Here is a 13,135-nt window from a genome sequence, read left to right on the forward strand (position 1 = left end):
GAAGGGAGTGCAAGTTCACGAGAATGAAAGCTGCAGAGCAGAGTTATGGTTAGGGTATTTCGAGTATGCCTTCGAGCATCGTGTGCGCGACAGCGAAGTAGGAACCCATCCGGTTTGGGATGTCTGTTGAGGCTCAGAAGGGATGCAGGGAGAGAGAGAATCTTAAATTCTCAGTGTGATTCTGATCAGAGTGTAGGGTGGATGTAGTGATTCATCTTGGGGGATGTTCGAGGATATCATCAGTGTATCGGGTTTTCCAACCTGCGGGTGTTGGGGCTAGTTCAGCATGTGTATGTGATGGCAAGAGGAGAACTTGTGAGAGTTGCTCTGAGAGTGAGAATGGATCTCTCAGTCGGTCCGGAATGGACAAAGTGGGCTTTGGAGAGGAGTGATTCGATTCAGGAAGAGGGGCAAGTTGGGGCCCCGGTATATTGGGCCTTTTCATGTGATTGCGGGGGTAGGCCGGGTGGCCTAACGTTTGGAGTTGCCCACGGATTTGAGACAAATCCACGATATTTTTCATGTGACGCAATTGAGGAAGTATATAGCCGATGAGTCGGCAGTGGTTCCATTAGAAGACATTCAGGTGGATGCAAGCCTGAATTATGCCGAGAAGCCAGTGGTCATTAGAGAACGGAAGATCGAGGTTCTGAGGAATAAGGAGATACCTCTGGTGTTAGTTCAGTGGCAGCACCGGAGGGGATCAGAAATGAACTGTGACCTGGAATGTGATATGTGGGAGCAGCATCCGGGGCTATTTTCAGAGTGAGACTTCGAGGGCGAAGTCTAGTTCTAGTGGGGGAGAGTTGTAACAGCCCGGAATTCCAAATATTGATATAATTATGATTTGGGGGGTGTTTTAAGAGGGGAATCGGCGAGTTGGAGCCTAGACTCGCCGAGTAGGATCGCAGACCGGGTCGCGGGTTCGCGACTGGACTCGACGAGTCCGATATGGACTCGGCGAGTCTACGCTGTTTAGCGAAAACCCTAACCGTTCAGGTTTGGGTCGTATATAACGCACTATATGCCGTCATTGTCCGTCTTTAGTCGACTGAGAAGAACCCTAAACGGTTGTGGGCATCTGGAGCAAGATTGAAGGATATTAGGGCCTTGAAGGAATTGTTGTGCAAGGAGGAGAAGAGTTTTGGCTAAAGGAACAGCAAGGGATTCGAGTTCTGCGGGTTGGGGACACAGAGAGTGCGTTATTCAGGTAATATTTCGGATCTTCTTCTGTTATGTAGATGTGTGCATGGATTTAGGGTTTATGGAACCCATTTGGTGATTAGATGAATTAGTACATTGTTACCCAAACGACTATAACCCTGTATTTGGACCTTTAGAGGTCCAGAAGGTCCCATGCTTGTGTATTTCGGGACAAAACTTATCTCAGGAAGCAGTTTGATCGACTGCATGGCATAGACTCGCCGAGTCCGATGAACAGACTCGGCGAGTAGCTTGAAGAATAGCTGGGACTTGTCGAGTTGTTCTTCAGACTCGGCGAGTTGAGTCGGGGTGGCCCCGCGATTCTTCCAGGAGGAACTCGTCGAGTAAAAAGGGGATACTCAACGTGTAGAAAGGGAATCTCAAGGAATCGGTGAGTCAAGGGCGAGTGGACTCAAAGTCGTTGAACTCGGCGAGTCTTGGGGTGACTCGGCGAGTTAGGTCGCGGGTTAAGTGAAGTTCTGAATATGGGGACTCGGCGAGTCACAGGGTTGACTCGACGAGTAGGGTCAGTCAGGGGTTGACTTTGACCTTGTCTTTGACCAAGGATTGACCAGTGGTTCCAGGGGTATTTTGGTAATTGTTGTTTATCGTTTGAGTTCAGAGCATTGGCGGCTATCCAGGAGTGGAGATCGTATCAGTGATCGGAGCAGCTTGAGCTATCTGTTCGGTCGGCAGTTTCGAGGTGAGTTATCCTCACTATATCGCTAGGGTTTATGGCACCAATGCCAACCCTTTTATCGGATGGAAATCCGGGTAGTTGCCAGTTACTACATGTTATGGGCCGGAAGGCATTACTATGTGGACCGAAAGGTCATGGCCTGGAAAGGCGTATGTATGCATTTAGTATGTTGACTGATTCATAGAGTAATGTTATGATAGTGACCGGCTAGACCGGTATCTTGTTAGAGTAATGCTATGATATGTGATCCGTTGATCGATTGTTGTCTATGAACTGCTATATGATTGTTTGTTATTTTATATATGCATTTTATGCTTATGGGCCGGAAGGCGATATGTTATGGGCCGGAAGGAAATATGTTATGGGCCGGAAGGCGATTATGTTGTGTGATGGACCGGAAGGTCGGCGTGGGTAGGACCAGAAGGTTTACCCAGCAGGGACGGAAGTCCCCTGAGACACATGGACCGGAAGGTCAGGGCCTGGAAAGGCGTATATGTGGTTGGTATTCTGGGGGTATCTCACTAAGCTTTCGGGCTTACAGTTGTGGTTTTATGTTTCAGGTTCTCAAGAGTCTGTGGCAAGGCAAAGGCGTGATCGTACCGTTCCTCGCGTTGGTGTTTTATGATATGAACCTGGGAAATTACTCTGTTTAATAATGTATTGAAAACCTTTTTGCAACAATGTTAATAAAATGGGTGATTTTGAAAAGTTTTAATTGTTTTGAAATTTTGGATGTTACAGTGTTAGTGCATAAGAATATCATCTTGATGGATTATAATGAACCATGCAAAGGTTGGTGTCCATTCTTTGAGGATAAAGTGTTTAAGTTGGTTTTGAAACCTTTTGAGACATTGAAAGTAAGCTATGGCCAATAGGGGCGTACGTCAGGCATACGTAGGTGTATGCTGAACGTATGCACCCGAGATTCCGACCTTGCGAAGCACTCAAGTACGTTGGGCGTAGTGATTGTATGCTTAGTGGTACTCACCAAAGAAGTTTTTGGGCCTTTAGTTTCAGGCAACCTTGGGCTTAGGGATTTGGGCCCTTGGTGGGTCGTAAGCCATTCTGTGTTGGGCCTTTATGGACGTGGGCCTATAGTTGACATGGAATGTCTTTTGGACTTTGGGCTAATTTGGATTTGGATCGTGGTATGTTAAGGGAAGAATTAAGTAGCCTTTTTCCTTTGAAGTCAGGGTTTAGGATTTAGATTCTTGGGTAGGGTTAATGACCTAATTGCTAATTAAGGTTCTATTATTTGTGATTTAGTGAGAGGACTTCACGATTCGGCATCCTGAGTGTGATTTGATATCTTCAGACTGAGGTGAGTTTCCTTCACTGTACTTGTAGGTCTAAGGCACCAATGTTGACCCACAGAATTATGCTTAGATGATGATTGTCTTCTTGACAATTCCCTGTTATGCCTGTATATGTTTGTTGTCTCTATGACTCATATTGTTCTGATTATATGGTAGCAGTAAGGATGAAATTGACCCGATGTCGGTTAAGAGAGACCGAAGGGGTTGAAATATACCCACTACCGGTTGAAAGAGACTGAAGTGGGTGAAATAGACCCAGTACCGGTTGAAAGAGACCGAAGGGGTTGAAATATACCTAGTACCGATTGAAAGAGACCGAATAGGTGAAATAGACCCAACTATGATTTGACTGTTATGTATATATGGTATGAGATATTTTGGGGGAGCTCACTAAGGTGTTGTTTCGAAGCAAAAATTCATAAAGTTTATGGACCACCTCTGCAACCCTCTGCAGTAGAAAATGTGGATCAAACAGCTTCAACCTGTAATAAAAAACATGTTTGTTTTTTAACATCTGCAAATCGTTACATTCACTTGAAATTTAAATAAACTAATTTTATAAACTAAAAATAGTTTTCAACACTGAAATTTTAATAATTTTAGTCTTAAAATATTGAAAAAATACTAATAAGAACATGTAAAAAAAAACAAAAATATAAAATTTCTAAAAAAATAAAAAAATGTAAAAGAAGTTATTGGTTTTATTCTAGAAAAAAACTAATTTTAAAAAACATAAAATAAAAAGAAAATAAAAAAAATTAAGAAAATATTGCAAACGATGTCTACATGGTTGTAAAAATCAGTCTAGGCGGCCGATTAATCGGCGCCTAGGCGCTTGGCGGCCTCCAACCGCCTACGGATAAGGGTTAGAGGGTAAAATAATCGGCCTCGGTCAATAACGGTCAAAATCGGTCCAACTCAGTCCTAATCGGACAAAATCGGACCAACTCGGACTCCAAATCAGACCAAATTGGCTCGAATAACAATAAAAAAACCCACCAGCTCAAAGGAGCCGGCTAGCCCAAAGCATAGCTGGGTTTGATTCTTAAAGGAGCTAGCTCCCTTTTTATAGAATAAGTTTTGTGTTCATATGTTATCCCACCAACGATGTGGGATGAACTTTTTATCATTTCATATATCTTTTACGCATCTCTTTCTTCCACACTTTGCATCTCCTTCCTCACCTTTCTCTCTCGATCGAATCTCCTTTCTCTCTTGATCGAACAACCCCACCGTTATCCAAGAACATTCTGATTGAAATCGGCTTTGAATTTCACCTTCATTTCAAGCTCATCCCTATTTCTCTTGCAGGCTCGCAACCTTGCTAGTCACTAATTGTTGATCAATTGGAGAATCATTTCGCCGATCGGAGAATCGCAGGTACTCGTACGCATCTCTTTCTTCCCTACTTTGCATCCCCTTACTCACCTTTCTCTCTCGACTGAATCTCCTTTCTCTCTTGATTGAACAACCCCACCGCTATCCAAGAACATTCTGATTGAAATCGGTTCCAAATTTCACCTTTATTTCAAGCTCATCCTTATTTCTATTGCAGGCTCGCAGCTTCGCTAGTCACCAATTGCTGATCAATTGGAGAATCATTTCACCGATTGGAGAATCGCAGCTACTTGTCAACACCAACCTCATTTTCCCGTCGACGCCAATTTCCTGATTATGTAAGATTAGTTGTTTTTCAATTTCTTAATCACGTACTATAGAATCGGTTGAGTTTAAGGATATGTATGTACATACATTACCTGATTGAATCTTGTTGAATCGAAACAATGTTAGAATCATGTTATTGCAATAACTTGTGATTATGTATGTATGTATGTATGTTACTTCCAAGATCCTTATTGTTTCAGGTTGTAAGTAACAGGTAGGGCAGAAGCAGTGGTAATGTTGGTTTATGTATGAAACCATCTGCCCACCAAGTGTTCGATTAATTGCCTAAGTGAAGACTCATTATCAAATGGTCTTGAATATCAAAGAAAGGTGTTGGTATTCATGGGTCAATCATCTCTGCTTGTCTGATCAGCAGAACACGAAATGGGAAGGAGAAATGGAAGCAAAACAACATCATCCGAATTTATTCAATTTTCATGTTGCAGGGGGTGTTCTTGCTGCTTCACGTTCTACACAGTGATTTCTTTAATTGAGTAATATGATTCGTGTTCAAAACTTGTTGTCTGTAGTGATGTACCATTTAGATGATATTCAATTTTAGAAGGTATAATGGTCCACTTTTGTTGTTCCCAGTTAGTGTATAATACTATCAAGTGGTTCTTTTTTGGTGTTGTAATAGATTGTTGTGATTACTTCAGCTTGTATTTGTAACTTCTTATTCCAATCAGAGGATTGTTTTTAATCGAATAAACAATCATTGATGTTAATGTTATATTTATTAATTTTTTATATTTTTTTTTAATAATTAATGGTCTCCGATTAATCCCCCGATTAATGCCCGTCTAGCCTATTAATCCATTGACCCCAGTTCACCGCCGAGCGATTTCTACAACCTTGATGTCTACAAAGTTCGTAAAAAAATTACACATGTTAAAAAAGATACAACTAACACTGAAAATATTATTAACATAAATAGTAAAAAGATTAAAAAAAAGCGAAGTTTTTTAAAAAAAAATAAAAATAAAAATCAAGTTATAAAAATTGTGGAAACTATAAACTAAATTTTATCAAATCCGTAAATCAAAGTTTAAAAAAGATAAGTTATACCAAATTAAAAAAAAAAACATTTTGAAAAAATGAAACCTGAAGAGGTTTGAAGAAGTAATTCAAGAGCTACGACGCACATAAGACACACACAAAAGACACATAAATGTTTTGTAGTATGAAGTCTTCCAAAAAACAAACTGTTGTGAGAGGGCAAGTGTTGCACGTGTGCTGCACTGCACAACAAAAAGTGGTCTTAAGAGTTTTTTTTTTTTTTTTTTTTTTTTTTTTTTTTTTTTAACAAACAACACCTAAGCTTTGTGCTTATGATTTTCAATGTATGTTTCAGGTACTCCAACTCGAAGGAAAAGAACCCGGTTTGATCGCACTTCATCCACCCATGTTTTTCCGTATTATGTGATTTTGAGATTTATACTTTGATGATATTTTACTATGATACACTTTACATGACTATTGGATTTTTTTTTCTAAAATATTGAAATTAAAGATAATAATTTGGATACTTAAACGATGCCAAGCCACTCAAAAGAGTAGAGTTTGGTCATTTTTACATAGCTAGGGAAAAGGGGGTTGGTATAGATTTGTCATACTTAACAAGTTAACATATAATGCATACTTAACAAAGACCATCCATATCAAAGAAAATTCATAAGGACTATAAGTGGTATTTTATTGTCAACAACAGAGATTATTTATATAACTTTATCTTTATTTTATGACATGTTTAAAAAAAATTATTTGTTAAAAGAAAACTAATCACCACCAGCAAAAAAAAAAAATCTAAATGAATCTATTTGCCAAAAAGGCCAATTCACCACTTACTGGATTTTTGCTCGTTGCATATGCGAATGTAACTTCAAGGAGCAACTTACTTCAAAAAGTGACAAACTAATCATGATCCATTGATTAAACGGAATGATTATAATACATAAATATGATTATAATACATAAATAAACACTTTAGATAATAAAAATAAAATGTAAAATCCCAAGTTTAGGGCTTTTAGGCAATCTTGTAATACTTTGTTAACCCTCACAAAGTACATAAAATTATATAGCTAACAAAGAGCAAGCGAAATCACAAAATCACAATCAAAAGATTTGAAATTACTAGAAATCACAATCAAAACATTTGATATTACCGACTTCACTAGTTCATCGCGTTCCAACAATCAGTGCAAATAATTTCACAATTCATAAAATAGTTTAGTAATGTAGTTATAACATAATAAAATCGAAAACTAAGGAGACATAAGAGCTTTAGTGGATGGTGTGATTTTCTTAGAGAATAACCTATAAAACAGAAAGAAGAAGATGAGGTAGAAGACATTTATGACTAAATATAAAGCGATCACTGAAAGGGTAGCAGGGGTATTTCTTTCATATGATTTTGACGCGATCATATACAAGAAATAAAGAAAAAACCTTTTCTAAATGGTCTAACAACAAATTCCTTATGAATAAAAACCTTGTGTCCCATGAAAATGTGACCTTTTTAACATAATAACATCTATAGATAGAAGCTATTTTTGGTCATGGGCTTGAATATTTTCATGCAAATTACTAGGCCAATGGCTGGTCTTGGTGGGCTTTTTGACGGGTCCTTCTTGGGCCAGGCTCCTTTTGGGCAAACTCCCTAAGATGCATTTCATGTTGAGCGATTCGTGTAAAAACGCCTAAACTTTCTGCCGTTCTGCGTCTTCTGGCTAAACCAACTTACATTCGACAAATTTTTATTGATCAAAATTCAATATTATTGAAATAATTAAAAAGTTAAAAAAAAAATTCACCTTAACAACTATTCGAAATCACATCTCTCTCCTCTCTGGATCTGATTATCACCCGAAAGAAAAAGAACCCTAATGTATGTCCCAATACAGCCACCAAAAAAACTCCAACATTAAATGACATCAAAGCCAACATCACCATGTTTCCAATCCCGACACGTAAGCCATACAACATCGTCTGAGCCAATCCAGACGCCGCACCTTCGGATTTCATCCTTGACATGGCATCAGCAAGCCATTCCACTAAAAGAGCCATAAAAAACACGAATATCAAAGCCAATGCATACATGCCTATGTTATTTGGCCCTGGCCACCCTTTGAAAAGGATCAAAGCGTCTTTTCCCCAATAGAATGTCATGTGCATAATCATTCTCTTCCGACGTGGCATCCCCAGTGTTGTTCCATTGACACCATTCGTCATCATCGGTGGTGGAGCCATGATCAAGCTACAAATGAGTCTGGTTCGATCTTTTTGTTTCTTGTATGAAATATGAATCAGTCAGTATTCACAAGTTTGTTTGTATATATATAGTAGGATATATTATATACTGTATGGTACGATACATATTTACTTTTGATAGTACAATATTGTTGGTATGTTAATGTAGTCGTACATGGGGATAAATAGAGATTGGGTCGTAAACTTGATTTGTTACATTAACAACATTCCTAAATAAAAGGCATAAAAAAGTTTTAAAAAACATCCTTGCTTTTTCCGTGAATTGCAACGAAATAACCAACTTTGCCATCGTTTATAGCTATTAATTAGTAATTACCTCAAAATTACTAATTTTGTGAATAAAGTTATTTACAAAGTTCAAATCTTTTGATGATTTTCAAAATGAAGAATGTAAGAAAATTAACTTTTTTGTTATATAAAATATAAATCCTACATAAGTTATTGTTGTATAAGGTAAACGAAATAACAATTAATATTATGCAAAATAAAAATTACTTGTAAATTTTCTTTAGCTATAACAGTTTATGTATTTTTATTGTTTTCATAAGTTCATTCTTACAAAATTAATATATTTGGTGCATGTGATTTGTTGTTTTCTTTGTATCGAGCCTAAAAAATTCCAACTAACCCAAGACGTTCAAAATAGGAACTTTTGTAGATTGGGTCCTTGTCAACCATAAAGGATTATTATACCATTTTAATTTGCTTTATTTATTTATTTTATTAACGTCTTTAAGACTTTTTTTTTGGAAACCGCAAATGATTAATCGGAAGCCTATTTGCATATTTCAACAAGCACCCTGGATTCGAGCTCCTTTACAGGGCAAACCCAGTCCCCTTAGGGGTATCCATGAAAAATTTCCCCACATGTGACACAAGTTTAAGAGGCACCCAAATTGGGTTTTGCAGGGATTGAATTCCCAACCTCTGACCCCACGTGGGTATTAAACCCGGTACATCTTTAAGACTTTTATAAGACAAAACTTCATAACTGGTGTATATTCTTTACAAAAAAAGTTACAATTCGTTCTATATTCTTGATGAAACGGTCCTCTTGTTTCTGAAAGTTGCATTGGTAGTCCTTATGCCTCTCGTCGTTTATTTTTGGTCGTTTAATCCAACCACGCAAGGTACATTAGTCATTTCTTTTGGTGCATATTCATTAACACCTTAGATATGGAATTACATAATCAATCATGCACTAAACTGTCAATGTCATTGATCTCATTCCTCCCAAAAATTTTATTTGTCTTCTTTCTATGTCCAAACTTCCTTCTTCATCGGTGCAACTTAGAAGAAAAACCCTAAATACGCCATTATCATTTTTGAAAATAGGATTTTTAAAGTAATCGTTCTAACTCCATGAAATGTTTGTGAGGTATGTACACAAACACCAGATTTAGAAAAAGAATACAAGTAATGCATTGAGTGTTTTTCTGAAACAAGTAGTATTATACCTTAAATTTTTTTATAGGTTTTTGTTTTGTATTTGCAAATACAAAACAAAAACCTATAAAATTTTGTATTTGCAAATACAAAACAAATACAAAACAATTGTTAGATAAGGGTTTGATGACTATTTAATACTGATATGCCATTGTTGCATCTTTACCAAATATACATGAAGAAAATACATTGATAACACTGTGTCGTACATTGAGTGCATTGTTATTTTTCTATTCATGAAGGCTATCATGGCAGTCATACCATCTGTTATCATTTTTCAATTCGTGATGTAAACTTAGACTTTTAACTATTGTCTCTAGGAAATGATCATGATATGATCAAATTAACTAAGTATGTATGTAAACATAGATAACTATTTGTGTACATTGAACAAGTGCAAACAAGAGTACACATATTTCATGTTTCTATCCAATATTGTGATTCAGGAATTGGATTATGTTGTTTCACTAAGCTTACATATATTAAACATAAAAAAAGGAATTTGGCTCTTGCAATATATATGAAACCCAATTTCATTTTTTCCTCTTAACGAGGCCTTTATCTAATCCCACTCTATATATAAAGCTTATTATATCTTTTAGACAATCTCATATAACCCAACACAGTCCTATAAATCAACATGTTAAGGTACACCAAAACACACTAGAAAAAGATCTTCTAAGTGAACAACGTGTTCCTATTGCACAATATGTTCAAGATGAGCACAATATACCAATAGCTCTAGATGTTACAACTATTGAAAAGGTTCCAAGTCAATTTAATGTAGATATTCCTACTCAAACATTATTACAATATGATTTTTTTTATCTATTTTTTGATATTGGTGAAAATGAATACCAAAATATATGCAATATAGATGTGGGGGATAAGGCCAAAAAAATATGTTGGTCCCAATGTAACACCCTGTTCCGAATCACTTTCCTAATTTGTGGTTCTGGCTTGAAGATAGGTTATCATAAGGCTTAGGGCCTTTGGAAAAGAGAGATCTAGACCCATTTAGGTATGGATAATGTAATTGAGGTGATCCGGGAGTTTGGGTTGTGTCTTGGAGCCAATGGGTATATCGGTAAAGTGGCAATTCGAGCTCTTTATAAAATTTTGGATTTTTGTTCGGAAATTTTTAAGGTGAGGATAATTTGTTAGATGTGTAGAGCTTCTCGCCACCTTTCCGTGGATATAAAGAACATAAAAAACGGAGTTGAAACGAAGAAGTTATGGCCGTTTGAAGTTGGAGTAATTCGGGTGAGTGATCGTTGACTTGTTGACCAAGCTCATTTAAGGCTCACGACGTGAGGAGCACCTGATGCACCAAAACCCTTATTTTCGGTTATTTAAAGGTATGAGATGATTAGGGTTGCTTCTCCTCAACCTCTTTCACTCCCAAGACCTCTAGAAACCCTAATCTCAGCCACCATTAAAGTTCTTGGTCATTCTTGGTGTTATTCAAGAGATTTTGAGTCTTTGAAGTTCATTGAGGGAGAAGAAGATCATTGGTGGTGCATTTGTTGACATCTTGACTTCATCATCAGCTAGTTGTGGAACTTTTGGACCTTTGTAAGTCCTCAAGCTCATGCCTTTCCTTTCCTTGCTTGCATGGGGGGCTTAGAGGGGGGCAAAGTGGGCAGCTGCACAGGGCCCAATTTTTTTCATTATATATTTTTATTTAAAAATACAAAATTATTATAAAGATAAGGGCCCTTTAAGAATATTTCATTTTTCAGGACCGGCCCTGCTTGCTTGCTAGATCTAAGTTTCCATAAATTTTATGGCTTGTAATTGTGGTTAGCATGCATGGAATCCATAAAGTTGGCAACTTTATGGATCATGATGGTATCTTAAGTCCTATATGTTCTAGATTTGGATTGTAGTCATGGTTTTGGACTTGAAGCTTGAGTCTTGGTCCTTTTTCCTCCATTTTGACCCAAGTTGGTGTTTGAGTCATGTATTGTACATACATGACTGAAAACTTCAATTTTTATGGTCTTTGGGGTCAAGGAAGACACTCTAGACTGTCTTATGTTAAGGCTTAATGGATTAGGAACTTAATGCTCATTTTTGGTCAGATTTGGTCTCATGACGTGAGGAATAATATCTCACGATGTGAGAACGTGTTCGAGGAAGTTTCTGGGCAGAAATCACGACCGCACGACGTGAGTGAAACATCCCAAAAACACGGTCCAAAAATTCCGTTTTTAAATCATTAATAAAACCATAAGTATCATCATCATATAAAATCATAAACCATGTATTTTAAAATAATGTAATATATGTCATCATATCACAAGCTCATATAAATTATCAGAGTAAACTCCCAGGCTAAGAAAACTGTGGTGTGTGCCATGCGATCATCCCGAGCCCTTCTCTTTGCTAGCTGAAGTACCTGAAACCAAAACTGAAACTGTAAGCACGAAGCTTAGTGAGCTCCCAAAAAATACCACATACCATGCACATAACATATCACACATAAAACAACTATGGGACACCGCCCAACTACATCAGGAAGAACCCGACATCAGACTTCTATTTGGCATCGGGATCACCCCGACATCTGACCGCATCGGGCATCGGGCTCACCTCGGCATCGGGCTTACCCCAAAACATACACAACATAACACACATCATAAACACATAACATAATCACATAACCTGCATCGAGCTTGCCCCGGCATCGGGCTGAAGCCCGAAACATATAACATATAACATACAAACTAGCATACATCGGGCTAGCCCCGGAACACATAACACATCACATATAAACTAACATACATCGGGCTTGCCCCGACATCAGATCGAAGCCTGGAACACGTAACAAATAACATATAACATGCATGAATCACAAAGACATCACATATACATAACTACTTCTCGGGACCGTCCCGACATCGAACCGAAGTCTGGAACACATAAGCTGTTGGAATAGTGTCTAAGGCTGCAACTATATTAGGAAAGTATTTGACCCAGTTGTGCATGGTCCTTTTGGGTTGCCTTCACCATAGCAACTTGATAGGATAATTTATTAAGAGAGAGTAAATATTATTAATATATTATGAAAATAATATAAAGAATAATATATTGTTATTTGATTAATATAAGTCATAGAATTAATTGGAATTAATTTGGTGACTTAAAGAGGTTAATTAAATAAAGGGGTATAAACTGTCAATTGTTTGATAGTTAAGCTTTAGACTATAAATCCTTATAGATATACTAGGGACGAATTCTAGAAGCTAAAGGATAGCTAAATTCGTCCATGGCTTATCTAAGGAAAGGATTTGGATAGCCTTAAGAGAAGATTATCCAGTTAGGGTTTAGGTTGTAACCCTTAAGGAGTCTACAAGTATAAATAGACCCCATGGGCAAGGGAAATTGGCACCTCACCTAAAGTAAGAGAACCCTGGCCGATTTCCTTCCCTCTCCTCTCTCCTAAATCATCTTCCTTACTATTGGTGTTTGTAAGCCATTAGAGGAGTGACATTTGTGACTCTAGAAGCTCCAAGACCACAAGATCAAC

General features: G+C 37.5%; 1 long non-coding RNA gene and 1 pseudogene across 1 annotated transcript; one reads left to right on the top strand and one right to left on the bottom strand.

Annotated features, from left to right (window-relative positions):
- The first annotated feature begins 4,336 nt into the window (after positions 1-4,336).
- LOC145074668 (uncharacterized) lies at positions 4,337-5,570 on the top strand. Its single transcript, XR_013691985.1, has 3 exons — positions 4,337-4,599; positions 4,775-4,895; positions 5,085-5,570. It is a non-coding gene; the product is annotated as an uncharacterized LOC145074668 (long non-coding RNA).
- Positions 5,571-7,701: 2,131 nt separating this feature from the next.
- Positions 7,702-8,136, bottom strand: LOC145075484 (copper transporter 1 pseudogene; annotated as a pseudogene).
- Positions 8,137-13,135: the final 4,999 nt, after the last annotated feature.

This window comes from Lactuca serriola, chromosome 9, assembly GCF_051521515.1.
Source record: "Lactuca serriola cultivar US96UC23 chromosome 9, Lser_US96UC23_V15, whole genome shotgun sequence".
Taxonomy (NCBI): domain Eukaryota; kingdom Viridiplantae; phylum Streptophyta; class Magnoliopsida; order Asterales; family Asteraceae; genus Lactuca; species Lactuca serriola.